Here is an 18,270-nt window from a genome sequence, read left to right as displayed (position 1 = left end):
AGGATTGCGGCTGGGCATGGTGGCTCAAGCCTGTAATCTCAGCACTTTGGGAGGCCGAGGTGGGCAGATCACGAGGTCAAGAGATTGAGACCATCCTGGCCAACATGGTGAAACCCCGTCTCTACTAAAAATACAAAAATTAGCTGGGCATGGTGGTAGTCCCAGCTACTCAGGAGGCTGAGGCAGGAGAATTGCTTGAACCCGGGAGGCGGAGGTTGCAGTGAGCCGAGATTGTGCTACTGCACTTTGGCCTGGTGCCTGGTGACAAAGTGAGACTCTGTCTAAAAAAAAAGCTAGGATTGCAACCCAAGCCAAGGCCGACCCTCTTTCCACTCTACTCCCTCACTCCTCTGCTCACCCTGCGTCTGCCCCTTGAACGGTATTTTCAATTAGCAAATGCATCTTCTCCTCTGCAAAGATGGTACCTCCCAAGGAGGAGCAAAGCTGCTCGGTAGAGAGTTTGAACTCATCCCCCAAATGCTTTGCCTGGGTTTCTTCACTTTTAGCCCAAACCTGCTGGGCATTCATGATAGAGCTTGTATCCAGCCTCATGCTTCCAGGTGCCATGTTGATCCAACCTCCCAGGAGACACTCTATCTAGGGTCAGTGGAGTCTTTGTAAGCAGCACTGAGAAGCAAAGGTGCTGTTCTGTGACCAAACCTCTTATGGAAGTTATAGCTGCGGGAGCAGCAGACCACCCTGGAGAATGCTTGGCACTTGCCAGTGTATTCCATTTTTCTTTTCCATTCCACAGACAGCCTGGTACCACCCCATAGTGTGCCCAGGGTTCAGGCTCAAGACAAGAGCTTGCCTAACATTCAACAAGTATTTATTGAGCTTCTACTATGTGCTGGCACTGGAGATAAAGAGAGGAACAAAACAGAGCGGTTCCTTTTCTCATGGCACCTGTTGCCTAATAGGAAGACAAATAAGTCCTTCGATATATAAATATGCATTTATTGTCATTGGTTGGGCTCACACCTGTAAATTGGCGGTGGCTCACCCCCTGTAATCCCAGCAGTTTGGGAGGCTCGGGTGAGAGGATCACTTGAGGCCAGGAGTTAGAGACCAGCCTAGGCAAAATAATGAGATGCTGTCTCTACCAAAAAAAAAGTAAATAAAAAGTTATCTGTGCATGGTGCCTTGCACCTGTGGTCCCAGCTACTCGGTAGGCTGAGGTGGGAGGACTGCTTGAGCCCAGGAGGTAGAGGCTGCAGTGAATCATGATGGCACCACTGCACTGTACACTGGGCACCAGAGTCAGAATCTGTCTCAAAAAGAAAAAAGAGAAGGGAAAGGAAAGGAAGAAAGAAAATACCTCTTTTTAAAAAATGACATTTAATAGAGTCGAAGGATGAAAAGGAGCCAGCAAGGTACAACAGCAGGAAGCATTCAGGTAGACAGAAGATCATGCGCAAAGTTACAGAGCATGAATACACTGAGGATATTCAGGGAACAGAAATGAGTCCTATTTAGCTAGGCAACTTCAATTCAGAAGGAAGGAGTTTTTTCATTTTTTGGGTTTTTCTTTAAGCAACAAAGTGCCACTCTGTTGCCTAGGCTAGAGTGCAGTGATGCCATCATGGCTCACTGCAGCCTTGACCTCCTGAGCTCAAGCAATGACAGCCTCCCAGATAGTTGGGACTACAGGTGTGCGCCACCATTCCTGGCTATTTTTTTTTGTATTTTTTGTAGAGACACGTTTTCACCATGTTGCCCAGGCTGGTCTGGAACTCCTAGGCTCAAGCGCTTTGTCTGCCTTGGCATCCCAAAGTGCTGGGATTACAGGACCCAGCAAACAGGGCGATTCTAGATGAGGTTGGCAAAATAGGCAGGAGCCAGGAGAACCCCTAGGCCAGAATAAGGAGGTTGAAGTTCATACTGAAAATGATCAGAAGCCAATAGAGAAGTTTCAGCAGGGGGAATACCAGGATCTGGTTTACATATATTTACTCCCTGTTGCTATGTGAAGAAATAAATTATAGGGTGGTAAGAGTGAAAGCTATAAAAAATAACAGCTCAGATCAGGGAAAGAGGTAGATACAGCAGAAAGTTAAGACATGGAATTGTTAGGATTTCTTCTTGAATGAGAGGTTTCTGGCTTGGACAACTAAATGGATGACAGTGTCAGAATCTAGGGAACAAAACGTCACTTTATTTATTTATTTATTTATTTATTTATTTATTTATGAGACAGAGTCTCACTCTGTTGCCCAGGCTGGAGTGCAGTGGTGCAATCTTGGTTCACTGCAACCTCCATCTCCAGGTTCAAGCAATCCTCCTTCCTCAGCCTCCCAAGTAGCTGGGACTACATATGTGTGCCACCACACCCAGCCAATTTTTGTATTTTTAGTATATGGGATTTCACTGTGTTGGCCAGGCTGGTCTCCAACTCCTGGCCTCAAGTGGTCCGCCTGCCTTAGTCTCCCAAAGTGCTGAGATTATAGATGTGAGCCACCATGCCTGGCCATAATGTCACTTTAATAGCTAATGATAACTACTAAGAATGCTTCAAACTTCAGCTTCGATCTCAATATATGACCAGATTTGCTATTCTGCTGCAGCCTTATCCTTGGCCTTTGGGAGATTAAACTGCAAAATATCTATTTCAGTGGCATTTCAGAACTTACATGCAATGAGTAATTGTGTTGCTGTACATTTGGCCACCATGTTTTGCAACTGTAAGAATGTGGTTAATCCAAACAGGGCATGTAATTTCTGTTTATTGATATATGTGAATATTCCATTCAATTCAATGTAGGTAAGCGTTCCCAATGCAAATAAAAGTGAAAAATCTCCTTGTGTTCTCGATGTATTGAAATGATTGTCTCAAGACTTAAAATGTTGTAATATTTAATGGTGATCTATGTACAAAAACGATTTGGAACTTTCAAATGGTGATATAAAAAATAGGTAGACAAGCCAAGAGCGTTGGCTCACACCTGTAAGTCCAGGACTTTGGGAGACCAAGGCGGGAGGATCACAAGGTCAGGAGATCAAGACCATCCTGGCCAACATGGTGAAACCCGTCTCTACTAAAAATACAAAAATTAGCTGGGCATGGTGGCACATGCCTGTAGTCCCAGCTACTCAGGAGGCTGAGGCAGGAGAATCATTTGAACCCAGGAGGTGGAGATTGCAGTGAGCTAAGATCATGCCACTGCATTCCAGCCTGGCAACAGAGCAAGACTCTCTCTGAAAAAAAAAAAAAAAAAAAAAATAGATGGACAATTATGTGATTACCTTAAGTGTGTGTTGGCTAGATCAGTGTTTCTCAAAGGTAGGGACAATCAGAATCATTGGAGAGCTGATTAAAATACATATTCCAAGAACTTGTCTTCCAAATGTTCTCATTCAGTGGGTCTCTGGACTGGCCCAAGAATTTGCCTTTCTAACAAACATCAGTGTTTTGGTGATGCTGCTAGTCTGAGGACCTATATGGAATGACTCTGAGCTAGAAACCTTAGGGAAAATATGACAGCCTTTTTAGGCCATGAAACATTTATGAAAATTTAAATCATAATATAAGACAAACTAATAGTTACCATATCATAATTCTAGTCTTAGTCAAACTGTTTGGTGAAGTAGCATTTATAACCTTAAGCAAAATAAACTTTGAGTGTTGTAATCCTTACTTATTTAGTCCACAAGTCTTTAAGAAAAGACTATTTGAGAATTTCCATATTTCGTAAAGTTTTGCACCAAAAGCAAATGTCAACTTTGTCTCTTCAACATTTCAGGAAGAGACAATATACACCACATCCATTAACATGTTTCATTCAATCCAATTGCAATAAAGGAAATAAAGAAGAAAATGTTAGAGATAAATGAGGTATCCACAAAATGTTTTGACCCCCCCATTAACCCCAGATGAAAGTGGACTTCTACTTATCAGCCAGGCACGGTGGCCAATGCCTATAATCCCAGCACTTTGGGTGGTTAAGAGGGGCAGATCACTTGAGGTCAGAAGTTCAAGACCAGTCTGGCCAACATGGAAAACCCTGTCTCTACAAAAAAATACAAAAATTAGCCAGGCGTGGAGGCTGAGGCAGGAGAATCACTTGAACCCAGAAGGTGAAGGTTGCAGTGGGCTGAGATTGTGCCACTGCATTCCAGCCTGGGTGACAGAGCAAGACTGAATCTCAAAAACTAATAAAATAATAATAATAATAATAATAGAAAGTGAGGGCCGGGCACAGTGGCTCATGCCTGTAATCCAAGCACTTTGGAGTCCAAGGCGGGCGGATCACCTGAGATCGGGAGTTCAAGACCAGCCTGACCAACAGGATGAAACCCCGTATTTAAAATAAAAGAAAAAAAAAGAAAAAGAAAAAAAAAAAGGCCGGGCGCAGTCGCTCATGCCTGTAATCCCAGCACTTGGGGAGGCTGAGGCGGGTGGATCGCAAGGTCAAGAGATCGAGACCATTCTGGTCAACATGGTGAAATCCCATCTCTACTAAAAATACAAAAAATTAGCTGGGCATGGTGGTGCGTGCCTGTAATCCCAGCTACTCAGGAGGCTGAGGCAGGAGAATTGCCTGACCCCAGGAGGCGGAGGTTGGGGTGAGCCGAGATCGCGCCATTGCACTCCAGCCTGGGTAACAAGGGTGAAACTCCGTCTCAAAAAAAAGAGAAAGAAAGAAAAAGAAAGTGAGCTTCTACTTGTAACCTAAATGTGCCAATAGTGACCAAAGAAACAGCTCAGGTGCTGAATGTGCTGAGAAAATACTATTTCTGCATTGGGACAAACTTTAGAATATGGCTAATAAATTTTTAAAATAATAAACTTGCAGCAGTAACTAAATCTTTAACAAAACGTAAGATTTATTCTTGACCCTGAGAATTTTATTTTATTTTATTTTATTTTATTGGAGACACAGTTTTACTCTGCCGCACAGGCTGGAGTTCAGCGGTGAGATCTTGGCTCACTGCAACCTCTGCCTCCCAGGTTCAAGTGATTTTCATGCCTCAGCCTCCTCTGCAGCTGGGATTACAGGTGTGCCCCACCACACCCACCTAATTTTTGTATTATTAGTAGAGGTGGGGTTTCACCATGTTGACCAGGCTGGTCTTGAACTCCTGACCTCAAGTGATCCACCCACCTCAGCCTCCCAAAGTACTGAGATTACAGGCATGAGCCACCAGGCCCAGCTGAGAATTTTATTATATGGTAATGATATTTTTCTTCTGCCTTAGCCAAATACTGATTTAACATTTGTCCAAAACATCCCTTTGGTGTGTCCCCAATCTACCAATTATTGGGCACTGATTGTCCACCAGCCCTGGTGCTGCGTGTTGGCTCAGTTCATTTTCAGGTTTTCTCTTTATCCTTTTCTTTTCTTTCTTTCTTTCTTTTTTTTCTGAGACAGGGTCTCTGTCACCCAGGCTAGAGGGCAGTGGTGCAATCATGGCTCACTGCAGCCTCAACCTCCTGGTTCAAGTGATCCTCCTCCCATCTCAGCCTCCCAAGTAGCTAAGAATACAGGCATATGCCACCACACTCTAGCTAATTTTTTATTTTTTGTAGAGACAGGGTCTCACTCATGTAGCCAGGGTGGGTCTCAAACTCCTGGACTCAAGCAATCTTCCAGCCAAGGTGATAAGATTACAAGGGTGAGCCACCACACCTGGTGAGGTTAAGTTTTTTTGTTTTTATTTATTTATTTATTTATTTATTTATTTATTTATTTCCGAGACGGAGTTTCGCTCTTGTTACCCAGGCTGGAGTGCAATGGCGCGATCTCGGCTCACCGCAGCCTCCACCTCCTGAGTTCAGGCAATTCTCTTGCCTCAGCCTCCTGAGTAGCTGGGATTACAGGTACACGCCACCATGCCCAGCTAATTTTTTGTATTTTTAGTAGAGAGGGGGTTTCACCATCCATGTTGACCAAGATGGTCTTGCTCTCTTGACCTCGTGATCCACCTGCCTCAGCCTCCCCAAGTGCTGGGATTACAGGCGTGAGCCACCGTGCCCGGCCCGAGATTAAGTTTTCTTATTTCCATTTTGTAAATTAGAAAACTAAGTCTCACAGTGATTAGTCCAAGTTCCCCCAGCTATGGTGGGGAGTTAGAAGTCATATCTGGGCCTTGCTTTGTTGCCCAGGCTGAAGTGTAGTGGCTCCAACACAACTCACTGCAGCCTTGACCTTCCTAGCTTAAGCAATCTTCCTGCCTCAGCCTCCTGAGCAGCTGGGACTACAGGCATGCACCACCATGTGTAACTAATTTTTTTTTGAGACGAAGTTTCATTCTTGTTGCCCAGGCTGGAGTACAATGGTGGGATCTCGACTCACTGCAACCTCTGCCTCAGCCTCCCGAAAGCGGGGATTACAGGCATGTACCACCATGCCCAGCTAATTTTGTATTTTTAGTAGAGACAGGGTTTCACCGTGTTGGCCAGGCTGGTCTTGAACTGCTGATCTCAGGTGATCTGCCCGCCTCAGCCTCCCAAAGTGCTGGGATTACAAGATGGAGCCTCCATGCCTGGCAAGTTCTACAGCTTTCTATACTGCAGACAAGGAAGTGGATTAACCCTGTCGCTCAATTTTAATGAGTATCTGGGGAAGGTAAGGAAAGAGATTAAAGAAAGGAAAGAAGAGGAAGAACTGGGGTAGTCACAGTGTGGGAGGAGGGGCCCTTATTTTAGAGTAGCAGCTTTATTTAAAGCTCCAAATCTGCCTGTCTTAGCTTTGTGACTTCAGGCAATTCACTTAAATTCTCTAAACTTCAGTTTCTACATTGCCGAAATGGAAAAACTCCTATAATAATAGCTAGCATACACAGTGTATACTATGTGCCTGGCATTGTTCTAGCCTCTTATTCATTCATTGCACAAATATTTATTGCAAACCTCCCTGTGTCAGGCAGTGTCCTAAAAAACAAAGATCCCTCTTTACTATGGCTTTTGCTCTAATATAGGGAGACAGACAATAAACAGATTTAAAAGCTATTAACCTTATAAAAACTGTACTATTAGTATCTCCATTTTATTTATTTTCTTCTTATTATTTTTTTGAGATGGAGTCTCAGTCTGTCACCCAGGCTGGAATATAGTGGCACGATCTCAGCTCACTGCAACCTCCGCCTCCCAGGTTCAGTCAATTCTGCCTCAGCCTCCCTGAGTAGCTGGGATTACAGGCACACACCATCACGCCCAGCTAATTTTTTGTATTTTTAGTAGAGATGAGGTTTCACCATGTTGGCCAGGCTGGTCTTGAACTCCTAACTTCAGGTGATCCACCTGCCTTGGCCTCCCAAATTGTTGGGATTACAGGCATGCTCGGCCATTACCTCCATTTTGAAAATGAGAAAACTGGGCTGGACGAGGTGACTCACACTTATAACCCCAGCACTTTGGGAGGCCTAGGCGGTGAGTCATCTGAAGTTAGGAGCTCAAGACCAGCCTGGTCAAGATGGTGAAACCCCATCTCTACTAAAAACACAAAAATTAGCCAGGCGTGGTGGTGGGTGCCTGTAACTAGAGAAGCTGAGGCAGGAGAATTCCTTGAACCCAGGAGGTGGATATTGGAGTGAGGTGAGATTGCACCACTGCATGGTAGCTTGGGTGACAGAGTGAGACTCTGTCTCAAAAAAAAGAAAAAAAAGAAGAAACTGAGGCATAAAGAGGCTAAAGGAGCTGGGCATGGTGGGTCACACCTGTAATCCCCGCATTTTGGGAGGCTGAGGCAGCAGGTGGCTTGAAGCCAAAAGTTTAAGACCAGCCTGGGCAATGTAGTGAGATCCCATCTCTACAAAAATTATTAATGCATTTTTGTTTTTGAGGTGGAGTCTTGTTCTGTTGCCCAGGCTGGAGTGCAATGATGTGATCTCTGCTCACCACAACCTCTGCCTCCTGGATTCAAGTGATTCTCCTGCCTCAGCGTCCAGAGTAGCTGGGATTACAGGTGTGCACCACCATGCCCGGCTAATCTTTTGTATTTTTAGTAGAGACTGGGTTTCACCATGTTGGCCAGGCTGGTCTTGAACCCTTGACCTTGTGATCCACCCACCTCAGCCCCCAAAGTGCTGGGATTACAGGTGTGAGCCACCGCACCCAGCCAATTGATGAATTTTTTTAAAAAGCTAAGGGATTTGCTCAGACTCCCACAGCCAGTAGGCAGCAAAAACAGATTCAAAGGCAGGCAGGTTGGGCTCCAGAAGCCATGCACTGGACCCCCAGGCTATTCTGCCTCCCAGTTTTCATGAGCATCAAATGAGAGAAAGTGTATGAAAGCACTTTGTAAGTTACAAAGCACTGTGCACAAGTTGGAGCTGGTAATGTGGCTGGACAGGACCTGCTGAGACAGTGACTGTGAGGAAAGCCAGCCTCAGTTTCCCACCCTCACCACCAAGCCAGGCGTCCCTCTCTCTGCTGCCCCCCAGCTCTGAGGCTACCCAGGCTCCTGATGTGAGTGTTGGGGGCTGGGAGAAGTGCAAAATAGTGCATTCAGCTCCCTTCCTGGTGGCTCAGACGCCTTTCAGAGACAGCCTGGAATGCTAACTCGCTCTTCAGCCGTATTTTTATTTTGGATCCGTCATCTGGTAGGGAAGAGAAGCCCCGTAGGCAGAGTGGTGACTCAGGCTGGTGATTCACAGGCCCTGCCAGCCTCCTCTGTGCAGCAGCATCCCTCAGCAGGGAGACTGCAGAACGTGTCCCTGCCTGCCGGCACTGGGGACAAGGGCTGGGGGCTGGGGAAGCTAGGACTTCCCTTCAGACAGAGCAGATGGTTGCCGCTTAATGAAGGCGTGCTAGGGTCACTCACAGCGACCCACCCCACACACATACACATGCACATGCACGAAACAGGTTCTGTCTCAAAAAGGGCTTTGTCACGCTCTTGGAAGAGTGCACTTTATAGTTACTTGTTGACTGAATCATTGAATAAATGGAAGGGTAATTAGCATCTGGTATTTCCCCAGCACTTTCCAGTTTACAAAGCATTGTCATTTTTATCAGCTCATGTAATCCTCCCAACAGAATGGTGAGGTGAGTGTCACCACTATCCCAGTTATATAAATGACAAAACGGAGGCTCAGAGAACTGATGTCAGTTGTTCACAGTGGATCCAGGCATTTACTAAATGAATGAGAGAATGAATTAATGAAGTGGTAAGCCAGGATCTGAAATCACATTATCTGCTCCAAATTCCATACTCTCTACCATAGCTGCTACTGCTGTCTTCACAAAGAGTTAAACAGAGGCCAGGCATAGTAGCTCACGCCTGTAATCCCAGCACTTCAGGAGGCCGAGGCAGGCGGATCACCTGAGGTCAGGAGTTCGAGACCAGCCTGGCCAACATGGTGAAATCTCATCTCTATTAAAAAATACAAAAATTAGCTGAGTGCGGTGGCAGGCGCCTGTAATCCCAGCTACCTGGGAGGCTGAGGCAGGAGAATCACTTGAACCTGGGAAAAGGAGGTTGCAGTGAACAGAGATTGCACCATTGCACTTCAGCCTGGGAGACAGAGCAAGACTCTGTCTCAAAAAAAAAAAAAAAAAAAAAAAGAGTTAAACAAAGTCTCCTCTGAGGAATTGATGTTGGAGGCTGATGTTGGAGTACAAGGCTGTACAGAAATCACTTCCAGAGGCCCATCATCCCCTTCTTAGCTGGTGCCTCTCCATGGACGGAGTGTCCTCTTCTCCTCTAAGCCTGCCAAGCCCTTCCTCTTACAACCACACCAGCCCACTTGTAACTTGTATCCTTATAAGCCCATACCCCTTACACTGTGAGCCCTAGGAGGAGCACTGGGCCTTATTCATCTATGTCTCCAGTGTCTGCCATCACCCAGATACTGAATGAATGAATGAATGAATGAATGAGGTACGTGGCAAATTCTCTTTTCCTATGTTCTCCAAAACAAGGAAACAGCAATAGCCTGACCCGCAAGATTCTGCCCAGTGGTTTGGTATCAAGGGAATATACTGGGCCAGTTTTGAAAATCCATAATCGCTTCCTCTGTCATTGCCGCTCCCGCTCAGAAGGCTTGCCAATGCTCAGGAGGAAGTTAAATATCCATACGGTGATCCCAGCCCCCAGAGTGCAAAAGGGGTCAAGCACATCCCAGCTGCTCTGTCCCAAGCAGCCCCAAAGAGCTAAATTTTCTTTCTTCCTCTAAAGGGCCACAGAGCAATGTTTCCACGCCCATCTTGGCTCCCCCGCACCCTGCTTTTCTGCCTCCCTGCAGACAGCCCGCTCTGCCACACTCCCACCCAGCCCTCTGCTATCAGAGCTCTGAACACCCAAAAAGGAAAAATGATTTGTGCTGAGCGCGAAGACAGAGCTAGGGAGGAAGGGAAGGGCTGCTCGCTGCCAGCTGACGTTCTGCAGACAGAGCTGCCTATGTCTGTACCAAGGGTGTGGCCACCGGCGAATTCTGAGAGAGATGGGGGAAGGAGAGAGAAAAATGTACTGATTTCCACATCATTTCCTGAGTCCTATCTGAAATTGTACTGAATTGGCTTCCCCATGAGAGAGAATGAGATCAAAGGCCCATAGATGATAGAGAACTACCAGTCATACATTCACTCAACAAACATTTATGGGGCACACTACGAGCCAGGCAACACAGGCAGCACCAAGAATGCAGATGTTAGAGACAGCCTACCTGTCCTGGAGTATCTCACATTTGAGTGGGAGAGACAGACGCAGAAACAGGCAACTGTAATATGTGTAATCAGCACTAAAGAAGAGAAAAGCACTGGACACAGTGAGAGGCCAGAGGATGGGGAGCTCGCTCAGAATCAGGCGCAGAAGGGCAGTCAGAGAGTCTGCCTGGAGGAGGTGACACCCAACACACTGAATAGTGAAGAATGAGGAGAAATTCTATTGGCATAAATGGGAAGAAAGACATTCTCAGGTAGCAGGAATCGCTTGTGCAAAGGCATGGGAATGAAAGAGCATAGGCCAGCAAGTACTGGGATCTGGTGCAGCACAGTGAGGGGTTAAGAGGAGGAGTGGTTAGAGTATGAAGGCTCTTGTTGCAGAAGCTAAGGATTTTGGATGTTATTTTAAAAACAGCTAGAGAATCATCAAAAGACTTGGAGGGTGTGTGACTGATCAGATTTGCATTTTGGAAAAATGAGTCTGGCAACTAAGTGAAGAATGGATTCCCAGAACACGGGATGGGGGAGAAGAGGAGCACAAGGAAGCTAGGGGAGTAGCCCAGTGAGAATGGTGAGAACCTGAATGTAGGGCAGCTCCCAAGGCAAGGAAAAGGAAAACACAGGCATTTAGGAAGTAGAATTACTGGACATGGGGACCCGCATGGGGTGCCTAGGCAGGGAGAAGGAGCAGATGCCCATGTTCTGACTTGGGTATTGAGTGGGTCAAGTGAGAGACCCGAAACCAATCTAGAATGAATTCGTATTCTGATTGTTGACTCTGTTAGGTTTTTTTTTTTTTTAACTTTTTTTTTTTTTTTGAGACATTGTCTTGCTCTGTCGTCCAGGCTGCAATGGCGTGACCATGGTCACTGGAGACCAGACCTCCCAGGCTCAAGGATTCAGAGACTACAGGACTTCCCAAGCTCCTAGGACTACAGGAGTGTGACACCACACCCAGCTAATTTTTAGATTTTTTGTAGAGATAGGGTCTCACTATATTGTCAGGGCCGGTCTCAAACTACTGGGCTCAAGCAATCCTCTTGCCTTGTGCCATGAGTAGAGATGGGGAATCTGGGCAGAGGAGAAGGTTTGGTGGGGAAACAGATGAAACCTGTGTGGAGTCTCTTGAGTTGGAGGCACCTGCAGACATCTTGGGGGAGAGAGTCAGCAGCGGGGTAGGGTAAGCTGTGGAACTAGATGAGATCTGGACCAGAGATGGAACACTTGACAGTCAAAGTAGCTACTGTGGTTAAAAGCATGGGTGTGGAGATCGCCCAAGAAAAATGTGCACATCAAGAGTGTGTGAACTCCATCTTCCTGTCCCTAGGCATGATGGGCTGAGGTAATATAAGTGAAAGTGCTTAGTCCAATGTATGGGTCAGAATGGTTGCTCAATAAATGTTAGTCGAGTGAGTAGTAGGTCAAGAATCATGAATAGGCCAGGCACGGTGGCTCACGCCTGTAATCTTAGCATTTTGGGAGACCGAGGTGGGTGGATCACGTCCTGAGGTCAGGAGTTCAAGACCAGCCTGGCCATTATGGTGAAACCCCGTGTTTAAAAAAAAAAAAAAATCATGAATAGGCCGGGTGCATTGGCTCATGCCTGTAATACCAGCACCTTAGGAGACCAAGGCAGTAAGATCACTTGAGCTCAGGAGCTCAAGACCAGCCTGAGCAATATAGCAATAACTCATCTCTACTAAAAAATTCTTTTAAATAGCTGGGCATGGTGGCATGTGCCTATAGTCCCAGCTACTCAGGAGGCTGAGGTGAGAGGATCACTTGAGCCTGGGAGATCGAGGCTGCAGTGAGCTATAATCCCACCACTGGACTCCAGTATTTTTTTGTCTCGAAAAAAATAATTTTTTAAAAAAATTTGAAGCTGTCAGTTTCAAAAAAAGAAAAAAAAATTTTTTTTGAGATGGAGTTTCGCTCTTATTGTTCAGGCTGGAGTGCAGTGGCTCCATCTCAGCTCACCGTAACTTCCACCTCCCAGGTTCAAACGATTCTCCTGCCTCCGCCTCACAAATAGCTGATATTACAGGCATATGCCACCACACCCAGCTTATTTTGTATTTTTAGTAGAGATGGGGTTTTTCCATGTTGGTCAGGCTGGACTCAAACTCCCGACCTTAGGTGATCCGCCCGCCTTGGCCTCCCAAAGTGCTGGGATTACAGGAGTGAGCCACTGCGCCTGGCCAAAAATAAAATTTAATAAAATAATGAATAAGCATTTAGTCTAATGTTTTGCTACCAAACATAACTGGGAAGTCCTTCTGATGTGTGTCTTCAATCCTCCTATCACGATTCCAGCCTTTCCAGTCCTCAAGTCCTGATTGTCTTGCTCACTATATACACCAATGGTTTACTCTCTCTCCCTGCCTCCTACACTCTCCACTGTCAGATAGTTTCAAGCTGTTTTATTTTCAGACAGGCTTCGTCATTGCCATCAGCTGCCTATTTGAGGCATTTTTATCAAATATTGTATTTGTGTAGCTAAACCATATCATTCTGTAGAGGAAAGCAATGGCACAGGTAATCCAAACATGACACATTGAAATGACCTCTAATTGGCTTGGGAAGTTTTTTCTGTTCCTTGCATCTGAACATAGGTGCGTTAGATGTTCCAAAAATTGAATTCAGGGAAAATGGTCATAGGGGGGAACTGATCCAAGAAGAACTTGCCTAGAAACTTCCGAATCGTTTCATTCTACTGTCTTCAGCAAGGCACCAAGCCTTCTCTTCATCCCTCATTTTCTCCACTCATCCATTCCATCTATCCATTCTCCAATCCATCCATTCATCTATCCATCATCTCTTCATCCACCCATCCTCCAAGTCCATCCGTCTGTTCGCCTGTCCATCCATCCATCTATCTAAAAACATCTTTGAGTGCCTACTCAATGCCAGACACTGCACTAGGTGCTGAGGGACACAAAAACAAATGGGACTTGGAACCAAGAAACTTCCAGTCTAAATGAAAAGACCCAAGATTAAAAATAACTCTTTGGTTTTATAAGGAGTTTGGCCGGGTGCTGTGGCTCACGCCTGTAATCCTAGCACTTTGGGAGGCCGAGGTGGGTGGATCACCTGAGGTCAGGAGTTCAAGACCAGCCTGGCCATCATGGTGAAACCCCATCTTAAAAAAAAAAAAAAAAAAAAGAGTTCCAAGAGAAAATTAAAAAAAAGAAAAATAACTCTACCTAATAAGTACTCTAAAAGAATAATTAGAAGAAAAAGAAAAAAAAAAAAGAATAATTAGGACAGAGAATACAATGCTTTCTAGAGAAACCAAGGAAGGCTTCATAAAAGGGGGGTCTTTTTTTCTTTTGAGACAGAGTTTCACTCTTGTTACCCAGGCTGGACTGCAATGGCATGATCTTGGCTCACCACAACCTCTGCCTACTGGGTTCAAGCAATTCTCCTGCCTCAGCCTACCAAGTAGCTGGGATTACAGGCATGTGCCACCACGCCTGGCTAATTTTTTATTTTTAGTAGAGATAGGGTTTCTCCATTGCTTTATTTCTCTCTCTCTTTTCCATCATTCTGATTTTTTTCCCCTTTATCTGGTAAGAGGGTGAAAGGACTATAAGATAGAAATTAAGATTTTTAGCTCAAAAGTCTTCTATCCTATAGAATTTTCAGAAGCTCTAAAATAATTAAGAAAATACTAGGCCGGGCGCGGTGGCTCATGCCTATAATCCAAGCACTTTGGGAGGCCGAGGCGGGTGGATCACAAGGTCAAGATATCGAGACCATCCTGGTCAACAAGGTGAAACCTCGTCTCTACTAAAAATACAAAAATTATCTGGGCATGGTGGTGTGCACCTGTAGTCCCAGGTACTCAGGAGGCTGAGGCAGGAGAATTGCCTGAACCCAGGAGGCGGTGGTTGCGGTGAGCTGAGATCGCGCCATTGCACTCCAGCTTGGGTAACAAGAGCGAAACTCTGTCTCAAAAAAAGAAAAGAAAAGAAAAGAAAATACTAAACACGAAATGTGGTCAAGTTTTTAAATCCACAGCATCCAGACCATCCTGCAAAAAGGCCTTTCTCACTCTCCCTGTGTTGTGAAATTATATCACTGTCTGTAAGTGGGGGGACGATTAACTGGCCTCAAGAACCTCTGATTGTTTGGAGCTGCGGCAGAGTGCTGAAGCAATTCCTCCCACCCTCAGTCCCTCTGGCGGCTCTAATTGAGGCCTGTCACAGGGAGAGCAGGCAGCTGCAAACTGCATTCATCAACAAATTACAGCCAATTACAGCCCAGCCCCAGCCTACTGGGGGTGACATGAGGCCAGTCAGGTAATCCCTTCTCCTGATTCAGCAATGCCAAAGGTTTTGGTCTACCAGGGTCACTTTCTGCAGTCCAGAACCCGACCTTTATCCTGGGCCTGCACCCTGCCCTCAGACAATCCCTCAGGGAAGACAGAGCTTCCCCCAACCCTCAAGAAGTCTCTAGGGCGCTTCTCTCAGCCATCACTGAAGTTCACCCAGTGATCTAGGCCCAATCTCTGTCTTTTTGTTAAGTTATAGACATGTTGGTTTTATTCTAAAGAATAAAATGCTTGACAAACTGAAAAATATGGAAGGCTTCATCAATTTGTGTTACCATCCTTAAGCAGGGGCCCTGCGAATCCTCTCTATATCATTCCAATTTCAGTACATGTGTTGCTTGAGCCAGTCGGCTACCACTGTGCTTTAAGCTAAGTTTTCTCCAGATTTGGTCCTTGAGGGGACTGATTTGTTGGCACTTCAAGGGCCTGCAGAGAACTCTTTGCTTGTTGGCTTTGGGTCAGCTTAACTCTGCCATCTTTCTGCCCCTCCTTACAACATTGGGCCAAAACTAGGGTGAGGTTAACATGAAACCTGTGGAGGTGTAATGAAAGTGTCACCTCCCGGAAGGACAGGTATGTGGCCACCCACACCTGTCCACAGCTCCTTCTTCACTCCCCTCCTTGGAGCCAGCAGCTCTGGTTTCAACAGTGCAAGTGTGTGTGTGTGTGTGTGTGTGTGTGTTTACATGCGTTTATGAGACATACCACAGGACATCCACATGCTAGGGACAGAAGGATGGGGAGGGCATGATGCTGGCCCTTCTCTGATCTTGACTGTAAAATTGCAGCCAAATGCTCTCAAATAATGTTCTTTTTCTCCCTGTCTTGCTTTTCCCTTCAGGACTCTGGCACTTCTACAAATAGGGCTGTGCCAGGAGAAAAGGAAGTTTCAGTGGTCAGTCCATCCACAACCCCCACCCCCTGAAACAATAAACTCTTCCTCTCTCCCAGCCCCTGTTTGAATTAGGGAGGGGGTAGGGAAAGGAGGTGTCTTTCTGTCCTGATGTTTCTGAGGAAGCCAGTCCATATGTACCCTCCTCTTCTAGGGAATGTATCCTGTGATGTTTAAGTAGGAATCAAGCCTTAAGGCTGAATTTCTCTTGAACTGTCCTTTCTCCACCACAGGAGGTGGGATGGGTATACCCAGTAAAGAGGAAAGAGCAAGGGAAGGGGTTAGGTTGCATGTCCCCAAAGATACCAAAGCTTTCTGCCTAGGGGAGCAGTGGGGCTCGGATGACCCATAGGCAAGGAAAGAGATCAACAGGAATGACTCAGTAGCCCCAGCCTCCTTGAGACTCTTAAAGAAACTCAAGGTTTCAACCTGATAAACCTTCTCAAGACAGACAAGGCAGGATCAGAGGTAGGAATCCTGGGCAACATAGTGAGACCCCGTCTCTATAAAAAATGGTCGGGCATGGTGGTGTGCTCCTGTGGTCCCAGCTGAGGTGGGAGGATTGCTTGAGCCCAAGAGTTTGCGGCTGCAGTGAGCCATGATCATGCTATTGCATCCAGTCTGGGTGACAGAGTGAGAAGCTGTCTCAAAAAAAAAAAAAAAAAAAAAAAAAGAAGAAAAGAAAAAGAAACAGAGGGAGAGACAAGGCGGGACAAGGGTAGATAAGGGTTGAGGCCAGGCTGAGAGTGAGAGTAGAGGAGGACTGGGTTGCCAAACGTGGATAACAATCAGGGCCAAGCTTGCCCAGGTCAGCTCGCTCTTCTCATGTCAGGCGACACCCTGAATGGACGCCTTGGTGCTCCACCCAGGTTCCCGGTACTGACTGTGCGTTTTCGCTGCTGATGGCTGGCCATCTCTGGACTTGCCGTTGGCCTAGAGGGCAGCCAATTAGCTGACTGACAGGGGCATAAAAGACCAGCCTCTCTGCTTCAGGTGGGACCTTTGTGTCATGCAATTGTCCACCCAGAGCTTCCCACAGAATCAAGCCAAAACCAGACTCAGCTAGGAAGCACATTCCTGCTTCCCCACTCCCTGCCCTATCACTTCCCTTCCTCCTCTCTCCTAAGAGTTTGTTCCACTATAAACCACGTGCCCCCAAATCCCCATCTCAGTCTCCACATTGAGGGAACCAGATCTAAGACACTTCTCTGAGTACAAATTGCACCTTAGCTCCAGTGCCTAGGATGCTGTGTTGGCCCCTAATCAGCCTTCAGTACACAATAATGAGTTTTTAAAAATTTTTTGGCCTGAGGCAGGGTGCGATGGCTCACGCCTATAATCCCAGCACTGTGGGAGGCTGAGGCGGGTGGATCATGAGGTCAAGAGATCGAGACCATCCTGGTCAACATGGTGAAACCCTGTCAATACTAAAAATACAAAAATTAGCTGGGCATGGTGGTGCGCGCCTGTAGTCCCAGCTACTCGGGAGGCTGAGGCAGGAGAATTGCCTGAACCCAGAAGGCGGAGGTTGCAGTGAGCCGAGATCGTGCCATTGCACTCCAGTCTGGGTAACAACAGTGAAACTCCGTCTCAAAAAAAAAAAAATTTCGGCCTGGCGTGGTGGTTCACTTCTGTAATCCCAGCACTTTGGGAGGCCGAGGTGGGCAGATGACCTGAGGTCAGAAGTCCGAGACCAGCCTGGCCAACATGAAGAAACGCTGTCTCTACTAAAAATACGAAAATTAGCCAGGCCTGGTTGTATGCACCTGTAATCCCAGCTTCTAGCGAGGCTGAGGCAGAAGAATTGCCTGAACTCTGGAGGCGGAGGTTGTAGTGAGCCAAGATTGCGCCAATATACTCCAGTCTGGGTGACAGAGCAAGACTCCATCTAAATGAATAAATAAATAATTGTAGTCTCTCACTATGCTACTGCAGTAAATAATGCTAAATATTCATAGTATATGTGGTTAATTGAGTGATTGGTTGACTTAATCTCTAGATGGGTGATAAGTAGGTGGGGGAATTTATTGTAGGATCGCCCCCCCACCCCCACCCCGCGCGCACACACACACTAACCAGATTTCCATGGCTCATCCCAGTACATCCCGTCTACATATTAGCCACCTGCTTATGTCTATGCAAAGTCAAAGACAGATAATCCAGTTTGTGGATTATCCAGACCCCCAGCTGGCATGTTCCTCCTCAATATAGCCTATAGCCGACCTGAACCCTACCTCTGCTCCAGCACCTTCCCGGGAGTAGGGGGTAGGCAGAAGCAGTTAGCAGGGGAGGGCTGGATGGTGAAACCTCAGGCTGTCAACACCGTTGCTGCTGCCTCAGCAGTCTGATGAAAGATCAGAAACTATGGGGTAAAATCATGTTAGGAATTTTCTGTGGATTCCAGGTATCTGGGCTTATCATCAAGCAGGACAAGGGCAGATA

At 46.3% G+C, this 18,270-nt stretch overlaps 1 pseudogene; it reads right to left on the bottom strand.

Annotated features, from left to right (window-relative positions):
* Nucleotides 1-15,178: 15,178 nt before the first annotated feature.
* On the bottom strand, nt 15,179-15,291 carry LOC118154276 (U6 spliceosomal RNA; annotated as a pseudogene).
* Between the last annotated feature and the right edge of the window lie 2,979 nt (nt 15,292-18,270).

The sequence above is a fragment of the Callithrix jacchus genome, chromosome 5 (assembly GCF_049354715.1).
Source record: "Callithrix jacchus isolate 240 chromosome 5, calJac240_pri, whole genome shotgun sequence".
In the NCBI taxonomy this organism is placed as follows: Eukaryota; Metazoa; Chordata; class Mammalia; order Primates; family Cebidae; genus Callithrix; species Callithrix jacchus.
The sequence above is the reverse complement of the archived record's forward strand: the minus strand, read 5'-3'. Positions and strand labels throughout refer to the sequence as shown.